Source organism: Sinocyclocheilus grahami, unplaced genomic scaffold (genome assembly GCF_001515645.1).
Source record: "Sinocyclocheilus grahami isolate Dianchi unplaced genomic scaffold, SAMN03320097.WGS_v1.1 scaffold976.1, whole genome shotgun sequence".
Lineage (NCBI taxonomy): Eukaryota > Metazoa > Chordata > Actinopteri > Cypriniformes > Cyprinidae > Sinocyclocheilus > Sinocyclocheilus grahami.
The window spans coordinates 378,437-389,725 of NW_015506155.1; the positions used below are offsets into that span (position 1 = coordinate 378,437).

General features: G+C 39.5%; 1 protein-coding gene across 2 annotated transcripts in view; it reads left to right on the top strand.

Annotated features, from left to right (window-relative positions):
• Positions 1-651: 651 nt before the first annotated feature.
• Positions 652-11,289, top strand: part of LOC107565044 (protein tyrosine phosphatase type IVA 2-like) — a 16,361-nt gene continuing 5,723 nt past the window's right edge. Inside the window, exon 1 of one of the 2 annotated variants that reach the window (XM_016250229.1) lies at positions 652-782. The gene's annotated coding sequence lies outside the window, so the exon portion shown is untranslated. Of the gene's footprint in view, positions 783-1,912; positions 2,028-11,289 lie in introns of those variants that run through there. The other variant, XM_016250230.1, reaches the window with a different exon arrangement.

Consider the following 11,289-nt stretch of genomic DNA (forward strand, 5'->3'; position numbering starts at 1 on the left):
CTTGAGTATTGTACTTAAGTACACTTTTTGAGTATTGGTACTTTACTTGAGTATTATTTTTTCTGGGAACTTATGACTTTAACTCCACTATATTTCTATCAAGGTCCTCGAAGTAGAAAGTCGGTGCTATGTAGCAGCTTTGAAAGTCAGTGGGTGATTTTTTTCTTCTCTAAAACAGACAGTTTATCAGTAATCACTCTTGTAGGGCTACATGAAGTGATTTCCCAGCATCTTTTGAACACTGACCAATTGCAAATGTGATATTTATTTACAACAATTCAATAATAAGAAGTTAATATTGAGGTAAATATTAGACACAATATTGTCTGATTTGAGTTGTCCGCCTCTGTATAAAAGTGGCTCAAAGGCTTCACAAATATCACACCTGTAAGCATTCATCCCTCTTTATGTTGATCTACAGTTTGATCATATCCAAATCTAATATTTCCAAATTAGGTGGTCACATTTTTCTCTCGGATTAAATAAACAATATTTAATGTTCCACAGAGTATTATAAATAAGTCATCGTAAATATATATACATTCTTGGATTCAATTTGTAAAAAGAAATCGCGTTCCACAAATTAAGAGAATATCGAACATTGGAACAGGCTCTTGCGTAATGATGACGCAGTCAATGGCTGACTCCTCCCTCTTCAGTTCATCTCAATTCAGCTTTTACTGAGAGGACGATAAACACGACTTCACCCTCAAAGCGGTTACGGCTCTACGTGCACGTTCTCCGGGGATTGCCAAGGGATTTCAATGTTTGGCCCGTTCTTTGTAAGTATCCCTTATTATCACTCGCCTTCCCCCTCTAATATGCCAGAAAGACGTTAATAGCGACTACCCGAGTCGTTTGTTTGACCGTCATAGCTGTGAAAGCTCGCGCTTCAGCCGGTGAAGGAGCTCGCGAGGGTGGCAGCCATTTGCCCGCGTACGTTTGAACGGAAACTCCACACTCGCCTGTTTTATTCGTTTTGACAGCTAGACGGTTTTTGACGCGATCAGAGACCGTTTGTCGATCATTCCTGAGTTTGGTGTCGATAAATGAATGAAGGGGCTGGTGTTCTCCTCAGGCTGCCCTGGACTGCGCTGGCTAGCTGCTTGCTAGCGGTCTCATCATCAGCAGAGACCGTGTCAAGAAGTTACTCTGACGGTTTATTGTCCGCTAACGTTAGAGCATTAAGAATAAAATTAGTTACATGTTTGATTCTGTGTATGGACGTAAAACATGATGGTCACTTGGTCATGTTTCATCGTTTGACCGGCTGTGAGGGTCAGAGAGGGTGAGATTTAATTGTTAGCCAGCGAGCTAATGTTAAAAATGTCATAACACTTTATCGTCGCACTCCAGAATGTTCCTGATTTCAGGGGTTCAATGGTTATGCAAAACGTGGAAGATTAGAGTCCTTAATTTTAGTTTATTTTTAATGTACCACAACATTTGTCACACAAGCCTTGCCGGTTCACGTACGTGTAACTGGTTTCTTCATATTCATGTTTGCTTTATTTTAACTGACTCTGACATATGGTAACCCTTTGAGGTATGGTCGATCCGTGTCTTTGATCATTCCCGTGTACAGTAACTTATATGGTTAAACTGTAAGCTGATGAGCCAGCATTAGACCTAAACTGCGTAGTAAACCAACTGCTAAGCCAATAGTAACGCATTTAAATGGCATGCTTGTAGAACAGGAAAGCTGATGTATGGGTGGAACGTGATCTCAACCAGTTCCCTAAACGAGAAGGATGCTTATTAATGACATGACATGATCCAAAATGCTGTATTCAGGTGCCATGTGTAGTATTTGATGAGTCACGTGGCTTCATGCTCCACCTGTTGTTCCTGCTCCTGTGTGATTAATACAAACTGTACAGGACAGGTGTTGGTCAGTGGCTTATGCCTTGTTGTCTTTGAGACGGACATGCAGGCATTCCTGCCAGAATCTGATGGAACTTGTAAAATTGCCAGGGGAGAACAAGTCAGGACATGTTTTAGAGCTTGAGGTATCTGTGTAATATAAGGTGAGATATTTTGCCTGGCATAACAGGGTATTTTTGTTTGTTTGTTTTTTTGCTGGCTTAGTTGTTTGATGTGCATGCTGATTTTTCTTAGTTGCCTCTAAATATGAGCATGCTGCAATGTATTTCATCACCATAAAATCAATGTTATGTACCTAAATGGACATTTCATTGGTAGTTTGACAGAATTTTTGTGTTTGCTACATTGGGACAATTTTAAATAAATGTGAGCAAAATAACTTAAAGGCACAATATGTAAGATTTTTTTTATGAAAATATCCAAAAACCACTAGAACAGTGTTATGTATTTAGCTGACTTGTGTACTTGCATTATCCCAAATGTTTCGAAGAATGTTTAAATCCAGAGAAATAAGCAATTTTAACTAGTGACGGACCGTGCGCATAGTGTTATTGTGTTGCCTGCCAATGACATAACCCCTCGATTTCCGGTTTTGTAGAAAACATGGAAACACCAAAGACGCTTTAATATGTAGTGCGTTTTATTAGACCGGTGACAACCGCACAGAGTAGCATAACAGAACTTTCAAATGTATCTAGTATGATAAAACAGCGCTGCTTTTTTCCCCACATACGCACGACCGGAAGGAACGGAAGCAGTCGACTGTGGCATAATAAAAGCGACACTGCTTTCGAGCCGAGTGGCGCACTCGTTCAGTGGCGTCGTTTCGCTTCGACGGCTTTCAGCCTCACCCTGCTTCATACTACAACGTTAATAAATCATTAGCTCATCTATGAACATGATTTCTGCCCGAGTCACGTCAGATTGCATCGGCTGTGGGGATGAAGATGACAACTCCCATGATTCCACACTCAGTCACGGCGTCATCAAACTACGCCTTTGTCTATTTGTTTATTTTGTGAGATCGGCCAAGTTGGTGAGTACCGATCGAGTCATAATATGTGATTATCGGCCGATGCCGATCGATCTGAGCATGCCTAGAATGTGGTTGTAAATAAATAACCAGAATGTGTGTGAATGCACCTGTATTAATGACTCAAATACAGGACTGACAATCGTATTCTGCTGCTGTGTGAACGTGGCAGTAGGTAGACCTTCATCATGATGCTGCTTCGCTCCAGAGACTTGGTGCTTTTGGCAAGTCTGCTGAAATCTTTCTCATTATTAACTAATATAAAGACTGTGTCAAATGAAGGCATGATAACCTTTCAAAACGTGGCTTTTTTGATCAACATTAGGCCTGTTTAGACCATATTTATAGCTTGTTTGGCATTTTGGATGAACAGAGCTGTCAGTAGCCATTCTAACTGGGCAGCATGTTTAATGTCACTGGTAACAGTAGTTCACAGCTTGTTAACAAACATGGATTGAGTTGTGCCTCACAGCAGGCTCTCCTAAAACATCTACACAACTGGCAACAGCATGACTTCCATTCCTCCCATTGTCTTTTCAGCTTGTCTGCTTTAATATTGAAGGAGTTGTTAGAGCCTTTGAGCCGGCATTGCAAGCCCAGCAGGAGTGCTGCTAGCCCTTGATGAATGAGCACGGTGCTCAACACAGTCTCATCCTGACCTGACAGACATCTGCTCCCTCTGCGTGGCTTCCATAAAAGCTGCATGATGTGGCCTTTGAGAAGACAATAAATCTTCAAGATGTCTGTGTTGAATAACATGAACTGTCTGTCTTGTCGTTTGAGTCATTCTATTAGGTTTACAGTCACAGTGGTGTAAGCATCAGACTGACAGGAAGTGGACAGGTTTGTGGCAGCATTTACAGGAGTCCCCACCCTCTTAGCGGAGTTTCCACTGAGCAGCTTCTTGTCTTCTCTGTGCGCTTCTTCAACACACTAATATGGTGGTTGGTGATGACATTGTTTTTTTGAGGGGGTTCTTAGGTTTTACCTTATTTTGCACCTAGTGATATTTGTAAGTTCTTGGTTAGATATTTACCTGAGGAGCCATGTATTGTTTAAAGAAAAAGAGTAATCTTTCAACCCAGTCTTTAACTGTATGTAGATTTTGGTCATATAGCTTAAATCACAACTTGGAATTAAATTTTTTTTAAAAGCATGTGAATAATCTTATTGTGAATGTTTTAAATGTTTTTTTTTAACCTCATAATTCAATTAAAATATAACTCTGGTGAAACGACAGACTTTGCTGGTGACTCATACTGCATTTCGCCAATGATTTTGTCTACTTAAAGTGCCCCTATTATGCCATTTTTAAGGTTCTTAATATAGTTTTGGGACTCTCTTACAATAGGATTACATGCATGCAAGGTCAAAAAATGCTTAAGTTTTCTCAAAATATGCATTTAATATCACCTAATTTTCCAGCGAATCACAAACGATTCGTTCAAAGCAGTTCTAAGATTCAGTCTCTCCAAAACCCTCCTTTCTGTGAGCCTACTCTGCTCTGATTAGTCAGATGGCCCAGTCTGTTTTGATTCGTCTACCGTTTATAGCACATATCGGAAGCTATACGCCCATTGCCATAGTTCTGTATTTTGAAGGCTCAATAGAAAATATAAACATCTATTAGCAGGGTAGTGAGCCATCTTTCAAGAGCAAGCGTTTTGCGAATCCCGCGTTGAACTCCCCGAGATTAGAACGGGGTCAAGTTGTTAGCGGCGGGCCAACGTAGAACATAGGCGGGAATTATGCAAATGTGTTGCCCCGCTACAGAAGTGGGATTCAAATTACTAACGACTCGTTTAGGCTGTTCAGAGTCAATTCTTTCTTTTGGGAGACAATAACGTTATTTATCGTGCACTTTTGATTTTACAACTTTGCAGGTTGTTTACATTCACATACAGCTACATTACACTGCATTAAAGGCAATATTGGAAATGGCATAATAGAGGCCTTTTAAAACCCCACCCCTTTCTTACAATCTGCTGCATTCAGATTTTGGTCCATCCAGTCAACAATCAATGAGAGAACCTCTGGTGCTACTTGCATTACATTGCAACTTCAAAAATATTTAATAGTTTTAAGCCATTTCTCAATTGTTTATGTATGTACTCAGAAATAGCTCTAAATAAGGGTGTTTTTTCTATCCCCTTTAACCATTGTTGCCCGGTAGAATCAAAATGATTAACACAAAAACAGTAGAATTATTGTTAATTATTGAATTATTGTAGAATTGTGGTTAATTTTTCTCAGAGGTTTTCTTCTTTTCACAAAATTTTCATTAATATTCAGCAATACTACATTGAAACAATACTTAATAAACAGCAATAACTATATCCAAATATATTTTAGCAGAACATTTTAACATTAAAAAATGACGCAACCATTTTTTCCGGAAACGTAATAGCCAACTAAAAGCTGCATTTGGGTCATCAGCATATTCACAGTGTTGCTCAATTTTATATTCCCGGCAAAATCATTGTGAATATTCAATGTACCGCTCAGCCCTACATGTATGTTATCAGCTGAATAACATTGTTTTTACTACTTGTTAAACAATGTGAATCTCTTTATGGCAGGGCCAGCACTACAGTTAAACCTTCCCAGCCAAACCGCTTTTTCTGATCTCATAAGAGTGTCAATAGACCCACCTTTTTCATCTGTAATGTCCTGGAATGCAGCAAACAAAGCTTTGAAACTCATTGGTGGTTTCAATTCAGGGAGTTTAATTCAGAAGCAGTTGTTGCTTATTACAATAATCGGTAAAGGAATGTCTTTCTCACGTGTGCATTTGTGGTGGCCCAACTTGATACAACTTGCTTTTTTCTCTTACACTCCATACCATTTTAATTAAAGCATCTTGGCAGCTGTTATGATGTTATTGCTTGTGGCATGGCCTGTGGAAACCTGCGTGACTGTGCATATGAACATTTCTGGAGCTGGTGTTAAGTTTACTGCTTGTGGTATTTGCTTAACGACCTCAAATCTTTGCCATCTTGCTTAGGATGAACTTAGCCTTATCTTCTCTTATCTAGATGGAGCATTGAGGTGTTTGCTCTTAGGGCTGGGTAAAAAATATTGATATCTTGATTTTAATCGATTCTCATTTTTACGGAACGATATCGATTATTAAATCCCAAGAATCAATTATTCTAGCCTGTTTTCAGTTAATGGACGGAACATTGAAGGGCACCTCCGATCCAATAAATCGCAATAAGCATTGTGCTTTGGTACTTTTAATGATCTCAGATTTCAAATTCTGTCCATTGTATTGCAGTATTCAAACAATAAATGCTGTTTAATGTGGAGTGACAGATCGCTGTAGCACCTCGATCAACAGCGCGAGGTGCACGTGAACTGATCATCTCTTCCACATTAATACCAGTTTCAGCACAAAATAATCATGACTAAACATCCGAAGGTAAGTTAAGAGTACAACTTTATAGGGATGCACGATATTATCAGACCAATATCGGGATTGGCCGATAATGGCTTTAAATGTAAATATCGGCATTGGCCCGATATGAAAATTTATGCCGATATGTCTTGCCGATAAGAGGAATACATTAACTCGCATGTGCTCAGGGTGTGCTAGCGATTAGATCATGTCAGCATTGTTATTATGTGGCCTCCACTAAGTCAGTACAGCATGGTCACACCAACAAGTCGTGCAGGCCTGAGCAGGTGTATCCTCACGTTTTACTCCCTCACTGCTTGTTATCTTCCGCATACTTTGTAGTGGAAAAGGAGTAGGGGTGTGCACAAATAGTCAAATATTCAATCTGTAATTATTATTAGAAAAAATAAAACCACTAATCGAATTGAACTGTGTTGCTTTGCTGGCCGTAAATTAAAGGAATCCATGATAAATCCACGTTATAAATGCACTGGGTGGCTCTGTGGAGCATGTTAACAAGTTGATTGTATTTGATCACAGAATGTCATCTGCCTCACGAAGTTTGGAATTACTTTGATCAAAATAATCTTACTAAATGATCTTTCGAAATTTGAAAAAAAAAAAAAAAAAAAAACGGAGTTATCATATCACCACCATAATGAGAAATCACATGAAATCCAAACATCAGTGAACAGAGGAAAGACAGCTGTCCATCACTGCATTTACGACTACAGGTAAGCGCAACTGTACCCTGAGTGAGCCGAGAAGAGAGCTTATCTGATAACGAAATGATCTTGAGACATATTCTTCCTTTAAGTTTCCTTGAGGGAGAGTGGTTTAAGAACTGAAAACACAAAGCGCTGTAAGAAACTTTGCTTAGCACGCCGTTGTCTTGTGTTTCAGAAATGTTTGTGTCGATGCGCGTTCTTATTGTTATTGGACTGAGGAGCCAACTTTCACCCAACCATATGGATATTATTGTTTTTCTCATAAGCTTGTTCAGAAATGGTGACAAAAACTGATTTTATTATTAAAAAATAACATCTTTCTCCATAAATGTCATTCTAATATTTGTATTTTTTTATGAGCCAAAATATTTGAATACAATATTTTAGAAAAATGCCCATCCCTAAAAAGGAGTAGAGAGTATGTAACAGCGGTGCATGTTTGAAGCTGCGGAAGTTCTAGTGAGATGACAAGTGAAACCTTTGCACTTTTGTGGTAAAGAGTGGCAAGTGTTAACTTTTACTCTCATGTTCTCATGCAGGATTCACAGATGATCAGTATGCTCCTGTTCACTTTATTGGCAAGCAGACTGAAGTAGCAATCAATGGTAAATCTCCAGGGAATCCTTGTCACCCGAGGGGCATTTTTCTTGTGCTCACATTCATCCGTTCTTTGTTTTTTTTTGGGTGGGAATAACATGCGTCAGTCCGGGGAGTTTTTCTGTGAATTGTCAATTCATGGGTGGATGTTTGCTCTCAGCTGGGTGGCGTACATATGTGTGTGCCAGTTATGTTAACATGTCTTGATGAGATGCTTAGTTGAACATGACACTGTCTCTGTTGCAGTAAGTCTGGAAAGTGTGGGGCTGCATTTATTTGACCAGAAATACAGTAAAAACACTATTGTTTTGAAATATTAAAATTTAAAATAACGATTCTATTTTAACATTTAAAAATGTAGTTTGTTCCGGTTATGTCAAAGCTGAATTTCTAGCAGCCATTACTCCAGTCTGATTTCCAGGGTGATTTGGTGCTTAAGGAACATTTGTTACCATCAATGTTGAAAACCGTTGCGCTGCTTTAATGTTTCATGGTTTCCACAAAAACATTTTTTGATGGATAGAAAGCTCAAAAGAACAGCAAAAAACTTTTGTAACATTAATGTCTTCACTGTCTCTTTTGATCAGTTTAATGAAATTTCTCAATGTTTCTTAGAGTATTTGATACTACTGTTAAATTATTATTATTTTTTTTAGATCAATTATATAATTTGTCTTGAATAATTACTGGAAAAAATGTACTGCAATGTTTATTTATTTGAGATATCCTTGAAGGCTACATGCAGTTGCTGACACTTGTTAATATAACCCTAGTGTGATATAGCCAGAGGTTTGTGCAAAGCATGAGCTGGCACAGTTCTTATCTTTGGTTCTCTCTCTGCGTCTCTCTCTCCGTCCCTCAGCCCCAAGGCCTGTGATCTCACAGAGTCATCCTCTGACAACTCTGAAGGAGAGAGCCTTGCAACTGACTCTGATACAGGTCGAGCTTTGGGTCAGTAGCTCACACTGAACTCTTGAAAAAAAGAGTGCTTTAACAAGTAGACATAGCCAGTGAAATAAATGAATGTAGCATATGTATCACTGTATTTTCTGATTTTTGTCCAGTCAAATTACATTAATTTCTCATAAGTGAGTCAGTTTGTTGCTTTAATCATGGCCTAGTTCTATGTGTTCTGACATGCTGTGCTATGTGCATTCATAGCAGGTTTCTGACTGGAATTATCATGAAGAATGAAGACACAGCCCCAATGTCCCAGCTGGATTTGTTACTCAAATCAGAGGGATCTGAAATGGATCAGTGCATTGCTGTTGGCATATTAGCCTTTCAAAAGCCCCATAATCTGTTCCACTGGCTGAGGAGCATCCAGACGATGTTGGCAGGGTTAGCATGCTCTCAGGTGCTGCTTTTAGATGTTTTTGTGATCCCTAGCTGCTTTTTTTGAAAGTTGTAAATAGTTCGATTATGTTAAATGTGCACATTCACACTCATTAGACCCCTATTACCTTAGTGTTTATATCACAACTAGGCATGGGCCGGTATGAGATTTTGACAGTATGATAACCTTAAGCAAAAATTTCACTGTATCACGGTATTGTCGTTACAGCTCTAAAATGTGTTATTTTTAAATGACTGGGTAAAAAAAGAAAAAAAAAACTTTCCGCTGAACACAATATATTTTGAGGAACATGGAGATTATTAGGAACAGTAAAATTTACTGTAAAGACTGACATCTTTATTTAACCTAAATCTGTTATTACAGTTATTTCATTTTAGTTATAGAATTCATATACATATCATTTATTTATTATACCTGTGAAATGTAAGTTATGCACTGAGGAAAACAGCATACCAAACACATTAAACAGCGCAAGAAGCGTCTCTGTCAGCAGCACACGAGTCTGTCAGAGCATCTGACAGGGCAAACTGCTTTAAACTAGACATGTTAACTATATCTTACAAGTTATTTTAAAGCCCTTAATATAAAGCATGTCTCATGTTTAGGACAAACTGGATTATGCACTTTCCCCGCAGCAGCTCACTCTGTGTCCTCCGCTATTATTCAGATGCACTCGTATCAAACTACTGTATATTGATATAGGTGGTATTGCCTCATACTGTATCGCTTATAAAAAATATATCGATATATCTTACAAACTCGATATACCGCCCAGCCTTATCTTACAGTATGGGATATGCTCAGTCACGCTACGTTAAACAGTGCGTCCTGCTTCTATTACCTGTTTGGGCTGCTGTGTTCTCAGATAGAGCGCTCATTATCACTATGTACATGACACTCTTAGATTATGACAAGAGCAGCCGTATGGCCTTTCTAACTTTCCCAGCTGCATAGGGTCGAGGGAAAGAGGGCTGAGATCGAGGAGATAGACAGACAGATCTCTGTACCCAGTGACCTCTCCTCTAGATAACAAGAAGCAGTATTTCACAAAACAGTGGGCAACATGAAACTGTCATTTCTGAGAAGTCTTCCTTTTTTACAGTCCTCTATTCGTTCATGCACAAGGCAGCTGATGTGTGTGAGTGTTTGTACAAGCGGCAGGGGAACTGAGCAGGGTGTACGTGTGACACAGCAGAGGCTTCACACTGGCTGGTGTTAAAGAGAAACTGAATGTCTTACCGGACAGTTCCAGTTCTGCCTAGTTTAAACGTGTGACCTCTAAACGCTAGATGTGTCTTGTGAGAAAAGATTGTGAGTAGCGTTAGTCTCGGCTGTGCGATTACCAAGTGACTTTAACAGCAGAAAGCTCCTAGTGCTCTGTAACCAAAACTTGCTTTTTTTCTCCCCTGCCCATCTCTCTTTTCTTTTCTTTCTGTTTCACTGTCTGTTACTTTGCACTCATTTTTTCCCCGTCTGTTCTTGTAGTAGCAATTACAGGAGTGGCTTGCAAATGTGGTTTGATTTGCATGAGTTCCTGGTAAAAGTAGAGCAGGAGGAAGTAGGGCCTTCATAGGAGCGCCGTTTCGCACAGCTGCATCCCTGACTGCATGGCTTCTTCTAGCGCTTTTATATACTTTGCTTACGCTTGGTATTTGCATGCCTTTTGGAGAACTGATCTCAAGCTGATGATGCTGCCGTGAGAGGTTTGGCACGGCATGCAGCGTCACCGTATCAGTCTCTGTCCGGTGCGGGTACAATAATTATAATGCTGAAGGTGAGGTACTCTCCTTCATATTTCTTCATTAAATAACTTAAAAAGTAATTTGAAAACCTTGTGTGAGACGTAATTTCACAAACAGCGTGAGTGAATCACCGCGCGCACGCTCTCTCTTTCTCTCTCAAAATACGCAAATGGCTTCAAATCACCACACGCATCTGTCTATAAGCGAGCTGCACAGTTGACACAGGTATTGTCACTTGCACAGTCGAGGCAGTGTCACATCGTCACTACTTGGTATTTGCATGCCTTTTGGAGATCAGTGTTAAACATTTTGTGTCTAAAAACCACATTGTGAGGTGGTGAGAAATGCATGTGACCAAGTCGTATTTGTAGTGTAAACATGATTGTGTTCTGATGCATCCCTAATAAATAGGGGTGCTCCGATTGATCGGCTACCTATCACTATCGGCCGATAATCACGTTGGGATGTTTGATCGGCGGTCTCTAAAAAGGCCGATCTCAAAAAAACGATCTCAAGCTGATGACGCTGCCGTGAGAGGTTTGGCATGACAT